This window comes from Choloepus didactylus, chromosome 16, assembly GCF_015220235.1.
Source record: "Choloepus didactylus isolate mChoDid1 chromosome 16, mChoDid1.pri, whole genome shotgun sequence".
Classification (NCBI taxonomy): domain Eukaryota; kingdom Metazoa; phylum Chordata; class Mammalia; order Pilosa; family Megalonychidae; genus Choloepus; species Choloepus didactylus.
In genome coordinates, this window is record NC_051322.1 from 61,421,470 (window position 1) to 61,431,372 (window position 9,903).

At 36.2% G+C, this 9,903-nt stretch overlaps 1 pseudogene; it reads right to left on the reverse strand.

Moving 5' to 3' along the window:
- Positions 1–1,093: 1,093 nt before the first annotated feature.
- On the reverse strand, positions 1,094–2,437 carry LOC119511660 (annotated as a pseudogene).
- Between the last annotated feature and the right edge of the window lie 7,466 nt (positions 2,438–9,903).

Below are 9,903 nucleotides of genomic sequence, written 5' to 3' on the forward strand. Positions count from 1 at the left end.
TGTAGTTATTGTTGCAAAAAGATTTATAGAATCTGTGTGAGTCCAATTAATTCTTTCTTGAATGACTGCTAGGATGGTAGAAATTTATTTCTGACCTCTACATTCAAGTAATACAACCACAAGGAATGACTTTTTCTAAGTGCATTGACTGTGAATAAAAGCTGCATCACAAAGGATAATTCTTTGAGTTAGAGACTGATGTGACAGCTACTACACTATAAATAAAATATAAATATTTCATTGAGAAGATATGGCCTACAGGGCCTAAAAGGTAGGGGATATCAGATTTGGGTCATATTAGTGCACATGGCTCTGGAAGTGAATGTTAAATTCATACTCCTTTTTTTTTCTTTTGCAGTATTTTTATTTATCCATGTGGATACACAATTATCATAATTTGAAGGACACTTTTTAGTCATTAGATTATAAAGAAAAAACTGTACAGAAAGTGCCACAAAATTATGTCCCTAAGTAATTAGGGTATTCAGTAACAGAATGGGGTAAAGGAGCTCGAAAGGGCCACTGCTCAGCAATCTCCTGTAATCAAGAGCACAGTATACAATCTGCTTTTTGTGAGTATGAAGAACTCCCCCACAAAAAAATCTTTCATATCCCTTATTATTATTATTCCCTATTACAAAAGGGAATAAAAGTTTTAATGCCATAGTTTATTCTGTATAAAATAACCCTTCTACCCCCACAAAAGCCTTTTTTTTTTTGCTTTAAAATAAAGAAATGGTCATATCCCTAACACAGACCTAGTGTAAATTTTCTCAATAGAAGATACAATATTTTCCATTATTTACTGTCCTTATTGAAGAATCTACCTGCATATTCCAAAGCATTTTTCCAAACTCTTTACTGTTGATTAGCATATTCTAAAATAGAATTCTTCAGCAATTCCCAATACAAAGGACACAGGGCTAAAATAATTCTCACAAGTGCACTCTGAAAAAAGTATATTCAAAATATTAATATAATAACTATTCAGTCCATTATTTTCCCTAATGACTAAACTCTAAATTTAAAAAATGGAGATTTTCCAACAATGATGTGGGAATCCACCTTCTTGTGACACAGCCTTTTGAACTTCTCATTCAGTATGAGAAAAAGTTTTATTTCTTCCCTTTGCCTTGCAGAATAATTTAGGTTATCATCTCGGGCACGGTTCACTACACACAGCAAGACCACAGATAAAAGTGACAAAGAAACACAAGCAATGAAAAAAACTTCTAAAAATAAATATCCCCAAGTATCCAACAGTATGCCGGCAATGATGGAAATAATCAACAACCCAATATTCTGAATGAACTGCATGAAGCCATACGCAGTTCCCAGCTGATGTTCAGGGACTACAAATGCCACCATTGGCCATAATGCACAAGCAAGCAATGAGTAGGAGATTCCCATGAGGCACACAGCAATCCAAGGGTTCCACAGTGTAAAGGCCAACATGTGGGAAGCAAGGGTGGTCGCTACTGCACACAGAACCCAGATGATGTTCTTTCCTGTTTTATCCACCAGAAGCCCAAATACTGGGGACATGGGAGCCGATATGACATATACAACACTGTTACTTGCACTTGCTGCCTGGGATGAAAATCCAAATTTCTCTATAAAGAAAACTTTCCCCAGCCCAATAAACGGGAACACTGCAGTGTAATAGCAGACACAAGTGATAAATATGACCCAAAAGGGTAAGGAGAAGTCCTTCACATCTGTCATCTTAATAACTTCCCCTGTTTTTCCTTGTTCTTTATGAAGGGTTCTTTCTGCTCTCTGATTGAAGTAAGCAAGTGCCAAGGCCGAAATCAGTGAAAGAATACATGTTACACCCCAGATTATAAGTGTGACGTCAAGGGCTGTATGATCCGCAGAACCCAACGAAGCCTCAATCTTAGAATACAGCCACCCCATGAGGTTCATGTTTACTGTACTGCCAATTCTAGCCATGCTAAGTTGGAGTCCAAACACCAGGTTTAATTCTTTGCCTTTAAACCAACTCATAGCATATGTATTCTGGGCAACTGTTAAGGACTCCCCACCAATCCCAAACACAAACCTTCCAAATTCCATCAGCCAAAAAGCATTAAATATTGCACCCAGAGCAAAAAGAATCTATAATGTAGAATTCTGCTGTTCAAAGCAAACAAAGCAGCTAAAAATAATGGTGACCCGTAGTATTCCAAACACTCGATCTACCAAAAGCCACCAAAGAAACACAAAACTACATTGGGCCAAGAATACCAGGCATACAGCAGCATAAATTTTGTGGTATTCACCTGCACATCCTGTTTAACCTTAGTCTGAAGGGCAGCAGGATTATCATAGCAAAAATAGCTGCTGAAGCCAAGAAGGCACATCAGCAATAGCACCAAAAGTCGGTGTGCCAGATGACTGGGGTCACAGAGGACCGAAGCATCCCCAGGGCAGCAGGGGCACCTCTGCCGGCCTCGTCGGGGCTGCCTGCCAGCAGCACCCGTGCTTCCTCCTCCTCCTCTATTAGGCCCACGGAATAAAAAGAAGCGAGGGCGACAGCCCATACTCCTTTTTAATGATAGCAATCGGACAGCAAACGCTACTACTATTGGTATAGATGGCTGTAAATTTTTCCTTAGCTATAGGACAAATAATTACGTGCCCTGTCCATATGCCCATTAAGCTACCCTGGCCAAAAGGCAGTCGCTAATCCATTTTAATTACTATCAACAATGATCTTTATTATTGTATTTTGGGATTCTTCTGTATTTGGGTATTTCTGCCACCAGTTACACCCATTTCAAGCTATTCTTCCAAAATTTTAGATGAAATAATTATTTTTTTCCTTAAACTTTCTGTATTGAAACAATTTCAAATTTACAAATTATTTTGTAATTTCAAATTTACAAATTATTTTGCAAAATACAAAAAAACCCACACCAAAACACAAAACAAAACAATGCCCATAGAGAACTCATACCCCTCCCAGATAGCCAGATCCACCAATTTTAACATTTTGCCACATTTCTCATATCATTCTCCCTCTTTCTACCTATTTTGTAAACATTTGAGAGTAGGCTGTATACATTATGTTCTTTGAACACAAAATACTTCCACGTACTTTTCCTAAGAACAAAGATATTCACTAATGTAACTACCTTAATATGGATCAAGTTCAATAAATTTAACATTGATATAAACCTTACAGTCTGTGTTCCAATTTTTTCGTATGTCCAATAATGCCCTTTTGAGCCTTTTCTCCTCATTATATGCAGTCTGGGATCACGTACTGCATTTAATTGTCATCGCCTCTTTAGTTGCTCTCTCTCTTTTTTTAATTGTGGAAACATATATACAACAAAAACTTTCCTATCTCAAGCACTCCCAAGCCTATTATTTGGTAGGGGTTAATCACTACCCTCACCACCATTCATTACCAGAACTCTCCCATCACCACAAACAGAAACCCTACAGCCTTATGCATTAACTCCCCATTCTCTCTCTCCCCCCACATTTTAAAAATGCTAACCTGCACCTTATTTTCTGACTCTATGAGATCAGCTACCATGTATAATTGGAATCATACAATATCAGGACTTTTGTATCTGACTTATTTCATTCAACATAATGTCTTCAAGGTTCATCCATGTTTTAGCATGTATCTGAACTTCATCTTTAATATTCCATTTTATGGATACACCACATTTTGTTTATCCAGTCATCTGCCGATGGACATTTGTACTGCTTCTACCTTTTGGCTATTGTGAATAAAGTTGCTATGAACATTGGCGTACAAATATCTGTCCAAAACCCTGCTTTCAATTCTTTGGAGTATATACCTAGAAGTGGAATTGCTGGGTCATATGGTAAGTAGTTCTATGTTCAACTTTTTGAGGAACTGCCAAACTGTTTTCCATAGTGGCTGCACCATTTTACATCCCCACTGACAATGTACAACGGTTCCTATTTATCTACATCCTCACTTGCATGTGTTATTTTCTTTATTTTTAATAATAGCCATTCTAGTGGATTTAAGGTGGTATCTCACTGTGGATATGATTTGCATTTCCCTAATGGCTAATGATGCTGTGTTTCTTTTCATGTGTTTATTAGCCATTTGCCTATCTTCTTTGAAGAAATATCTGTTCAAGTCCTTTGTCCATTTTTTAATTGGGAGGTTTCTCTTTTTGTTATTCAGTTATCTTTTTAAGACACTCTAATCACATCACTCAAAAAGCCTTTGATGGCACCTACGAAATACATTTCTATATAACCAGATTTTCAAGGTCCTCCAAAGTCTGGCTGCCTAGACTCTTCTTAGCTCTACTACACTCTTCTATGTGCCTGTGTTGCAGCCAAACAATTGCTTGTTTCCCCTGGAAGACGCCTTAACTATTTCTGAGAGATCAGGCTGTTATCTGCAGTGTATGGTATTGCTACATATTTAAATGATCTGCTATGTCTAACTATTTCCTAAATATCAGGTTCTATTAAATGGTAATCCAATGAAGAGTAAGTAATGCTTCTCTATGTTTGCAACTAGAAATGGAGATTGCTTTCTTTGCTTTGGAATAATAATATGTTCTTGTTTTTTAAATGGAAAAGATATTGAATAAATTCACTGTTATTGCAAATCACATCAATCCAACAGTCTTGCCAAAGAAAACAGATACAGAAATGAATAAATAGATGAGTTAAAATGAATAAATAAAAATTGTATAGTTTCAAAAATTTTACCTACATGTGCACTTATTGATCTTTAAGTGGGAGAAGGAAACTAAGACTTTTCTGGAAGAGAACTGGTTTCTAAAGATACAGTGGTCATGTTCATAACATTTTTGCAATCTTTGCTCTCTAGTTGATTCCTAATCATATTTTTGTCATCAATAAAATATTTCAATCCAAAGAATAAAGGTTATGACAGCAACTGAGGGAGGGATATGGGCCGTGGCTCTGAGGGGTCAAGTTTGAGGTGCTTCTGGAAGGATGTGAGAAGTTTGGTTTCATCTTCACATAAAGTATGTAATGTAGAATGGAGGAAGATGGGTCTTCTGGGGACAGGCAAAGGAGGGTGTTGTAAGGTTTGGCCAGATTTGAGTATTCATCCCATAGTCTGTGGAACCCACTGAAAGTTTAAAGCTCGGCTTAATATCATCATTTCTGAAGTTTAGGTGAAGAACTCTTTTGACAGTGAAGGAGACAGACTGTAGGTAAACAAGACCTGAAGTACAGATACAATTAATCCATAAAATAAATAATTAGAAATGAACAAAGGAAATGGTGGAAGTACACAGAATAGAGGCGATATCTTAGTGTTAATTAGTAAGCAAAATGATGGAACCAGTTTATTGACTGAACGTGAAGATATGTGTGAAAGAGAAAATTTTAGTCATTGAGATTTTTAGGTTGGGTGATTAGGACTTTGGAGATGCCAGGAAATTAGAACAAAATGTAATTTCTATGTTTGGGGCATTGTATAACACAGGAGGGATGGCTGACATGAACAAGATATGCTTTCTGTCCTTAAGCAGCTTACAATATAGTGGAAAGGATTAAACCAGACTACAACATAAGACAGTATGTGGAAAGCTTGAGGCCAGGCTCTGTGTCTTATTCCGTTTTATGTCTTGGCACATAATAGGTGCTCAACAAATACTAGTTGGATGAACAAAGGTTGGGAGGGAGGGAGGAAGGGGTAAAAGATCAAGCCTTCTGCGTTTGTAATATTCCGTGACTGGTGTCTTCTGTTATAGTCCTCTTGATGTGACACACAGTTTTAAGACAATGTCTCACTATTCACAGTGAAATCTGTCAGACGATGGGGTTTATATATAATTCCAGTAGTTCTTTTCATGGCTGTATTGGTTGTTTCATGATTTACTTGAAGGATTCTTGACACTTTTTCCTTTAGACAAGTGAGCTCTATAACGCAAAAGTTGCACTAAAGCCTAAAGCAAACTCTTCATTTAATTAGAGACCCTGAATTGCTGCAGTCTTTCCAGACATTGAATGGCAGTGGATCATTTGAAGCTTCTTGCCTCTGATCTTGTAACAATCATGAAAAGATCAAAGCTATATATATGCTCATACACACACCCACAGGGGAGGAGAAAACGATGGTCAATGGATAAAGATAAAAGATTAAAATAAAGATGTAAGGGTTATTTCTTTCCTTGAATTGAACTTCCAGTCAAAGAAAATAAAACCTAAAGGCAATAAGAAGCAGGAAATGTGTCAGAAGTTGGGAGAAACTATCCCAGTAAAATATCCTTTTAAAGATAAAGTTTATAAAGGGTATATTTGATGAAAAACATTGGCCCTTTCCATATTAAATTGTTTTATCACTCTTCTTGTAAATTTTAATGCCTCTAGGATTCTAAACTAAAATCAATCATTTACTAATCCAGGTTAGAGTCTGTGTGTGTGTGTGTATATACATATACACATATACATATATGAGTCTGCCATTACTATTGACAAAATATTCTCATATATCTTTCATGAAACAATGGAAAAACACTGAAAAAAATTCATATTCACTGCCTGGAGAAATGAGATTCAACCACAAATGGATGAGGAAAGGAGACACATAAGTAGGGCAATAATAGCATTTTGATTGCTTTTTCTAATAACAGTTTCCATTTCCTTGAGAAAAAAGAATTGCTGGTTCATTTTAATATGGTATTTCTGATGCTTACAAGGTGTTACATATTTTGAGAATGAAAAGCAATTCTTAAAAACATGAATATATGCAATTCATCATTTTTCCTCATGGTTACTATTTCTAATGCCAAAGAAAGAGTAGCTTGGCTGAAAATTGCATTATAACATGTTCTTATAGCGATAACACATATAACAAAGTATAACAGTAACGATTTATAAAAGGGCTACACAGAAGAAGGTGTTCCTTTTACTTTAGTCAGTACTGCCTCTTGTTAAGTTTTCTTCTAAATGGTTTTGGTTGTAATTAGCATTATACTTAAGCCCCTGATTAGAAAGTCTTATAGTTTTATAAACTAGTAATAATTTTTAAAAATATTTGATCTTTGAAATGAATTAATGTGGTAGAAATGGGAAATTACATTGTTTATTTTACTATAAAAGCTCCATGCAGAACGTAGAGTCTAGATAAACTTACAGTAAGGTGAATATACCTTAATTTTTCCTAAGGTTTGGATTTCTACCAGTTATAACTCTGAAGTCTGTTGCTAAAATCCAACCTATTTATTGAGCACCCAACCCTAGGGTCAATGCAGTAGTATTTAGATGGGACTGAAATCTGTGATGGTGTGTGTGTGTGTGTACCTAAATACTTTCCTAAGAGATAAATGCAGCTGGTTTGGGAACAACCGTATTACATCACGTATCAGTGTTTCTTAAGTTGTATTCTGATAATCTCAGTGCTTGTGAAAACACTCTGGGAAAGAAACTGGTGTTTAGAATGACATTTTCCAAAAGTATTTGACCATAGGCCCCTTTTTGTATGTAAAGATCTCAGCTACACAGAATTAGTTTTTAATACTGACTCAGTGCCAAATGCTGGTATAGTTCTTGGTTCCAGGCTGTTTGAGATTTTTCCATAAATTAAAGAAAAAGTATTTCCATTTAGTAGAGAGTTTGGTGATTAAGAGCTAGTCTCTAGAAACAGACCGCCTGACTTCAAATAGTGGCTTAACCAATTGTTAGCTTTGTGACCTTGGGCAAGTAACCTATCTTCTTTTTGTCTTATTTATCTCTTCTTAAAGTTAGTATAACAAATATACCTATGTCCTAGAATTGTTGTTAGGTTTAACTGAGTTAAAATATAAACAGCTCTTAGAACAGTGCTTAGCTCAATGTATATGCATCATATAAAATTTGCTATGATTATTATTATTATTTTAAAAGTAGTAATCATATGACGCCACTCCTATCATTTAAGGACAAGAGCATAAATTCTAATTTTGTTCTGTTGTTGGCACTTCAGCTTCTCCCTTCTTAAAATTTGTTTTAAAAATGAATTCTAAATATTTTATCTTATTATTTCCTTGCAAATGTTTATTGCATACCTATCAATTTCAAGACTGTTTGCTGACAATTATATAGGAGAAAAGGATCAATAAGTTTTAGTACTAGCCCTCAAAGAACGAGTAACCTAAACTGAGGTCAATTTATATAGATCTGAGATACTTACATAGGTCTGCCAATAATGTCAACAAAACAGTCCCTTAAATCATTCACATAGTAATTTCTACCCATTGTAAGGACAAAATAAGGTATAATATGCCCAGAAAAAAATTTTAATACAAGGTCCCCTATGATCAGTCAGGAAGAGTGAAAGAACCAAGGAGTTAAAGAAATCCAGAGGTGTCAGAGCTCACTTCTAGATAGAGTGAATGAGGAAAGCTTCAAGGAGGAAGTGGTATGGGAGCCATATTTCCGAGAATATGTTATATTTTAGTAGCTGCAGAAGTGGGAAAGGAGGGGTGGTGGAGAGTACGCATTCTTGGAAGAAGGAATGACACAAATGTGCAGATGGGGGAATGTTGCAGTGTGTGGGGAAAACAAGGGCAGGAGTGGAAAGGACTTAAAACTCTTAATTTTTTATTGTGGTAACATAGACATATAATAAAGTTTGCTATTTTTATCAATTTTAAGTGTATGATTTATGGTATTAATTACTTTACACTAGTCAAAATCTCAAGGACCTAGATCTCAAAATTACTAACACTGTCAATTTTCTTTCTAGTATTGTCAAAATATGATTAATCTTTTTAAAAATTCCACAAAAATTGAATTAGAAGATGTGCCAGTTTGAATATATTGTGTCCCGCAAATGCCATTATCTTTGATGTAATCTTGTGTGGGCAGACATTACCAGTGCTGATTAGATTGTAATTCTTTGAGTGTTTCTTTGGAATGTGCCCCACCCAACTCTAGGTGATGACTGGATAATTTCCATGGAGGTGTTGTTCCGCCTATTCGGGGTGGGTCTAAATTGAGTCACTGGAGCCATATAAATGAGCTGATGGACAGAGGGAACTCAGTGCAGCTGTGAGTGATGTTTTGAAGAGGAGCTACAGCCAAGAGGACACTTTGAAGAAAGCATAGGAGCTGCAGATGAGAGACAGTTTGAAGACGGCCGTTGAAAGCAGACTCTTGCTCTGGAGAAGCTAAGAGAGGACAAATACCCCAAGTGCAACTAAGAGTGACAATTTTGAGGAACTGCAGACTAGAGAGGAATATCCTGGGAGAAAGCCATTTTGAAACCAGAACTTTGGAGCAGACGCCAGCCACATGCCTCCCCAGCTAACAGAGGTTTTCCAGACGTCACTGGCCATCCTCCAGCAAAGGTACCTGATTGTTGATGACTTACCTTGGACACTTTATGGCCTTAAGACTGTAACTTTGTAACCAAATAAACCCCCTTTATAAAAGCCGATCCATCTCTGATATTTTGCATTCTGGCAGCATTAGCAAACCAGAACGGAAGGTTTATAGCTCATAAAGATCAGCAAGGCAGAACAATAAAATAGCTAAGGCTGAAAAAGTTAAATACACATTTTATTTGTATTTAAAGTGTTTAGAAAAGATGTAGCAATGTCCAGTTAATGTGGTATAGACTTATCAACAATGAGTTCTTGGATAAGATGAATAAAGACTGCTGTGGCATATGGTAGTAAAAAGCCCATAAAGTAAAAGGATCAGGAACTTTGACCAAGAAGGGACTTCCAATTTGATTGAGCTTTACAGGAATTCCCACAGAATGGAAGAGATGAAGTCTCTTGAAGCCATGTTCTCAGAAATAGAGTATACTTCATTGTGGTGTGGAGAAATATTAATGATAAAAGTTATGGTGTCTACTTAGATGGTATTAGGAAGAAGCCAATATAAAATATAATTGATGAAAAAATATGCTCTACTCTGGGGACTTGATATGTTTCA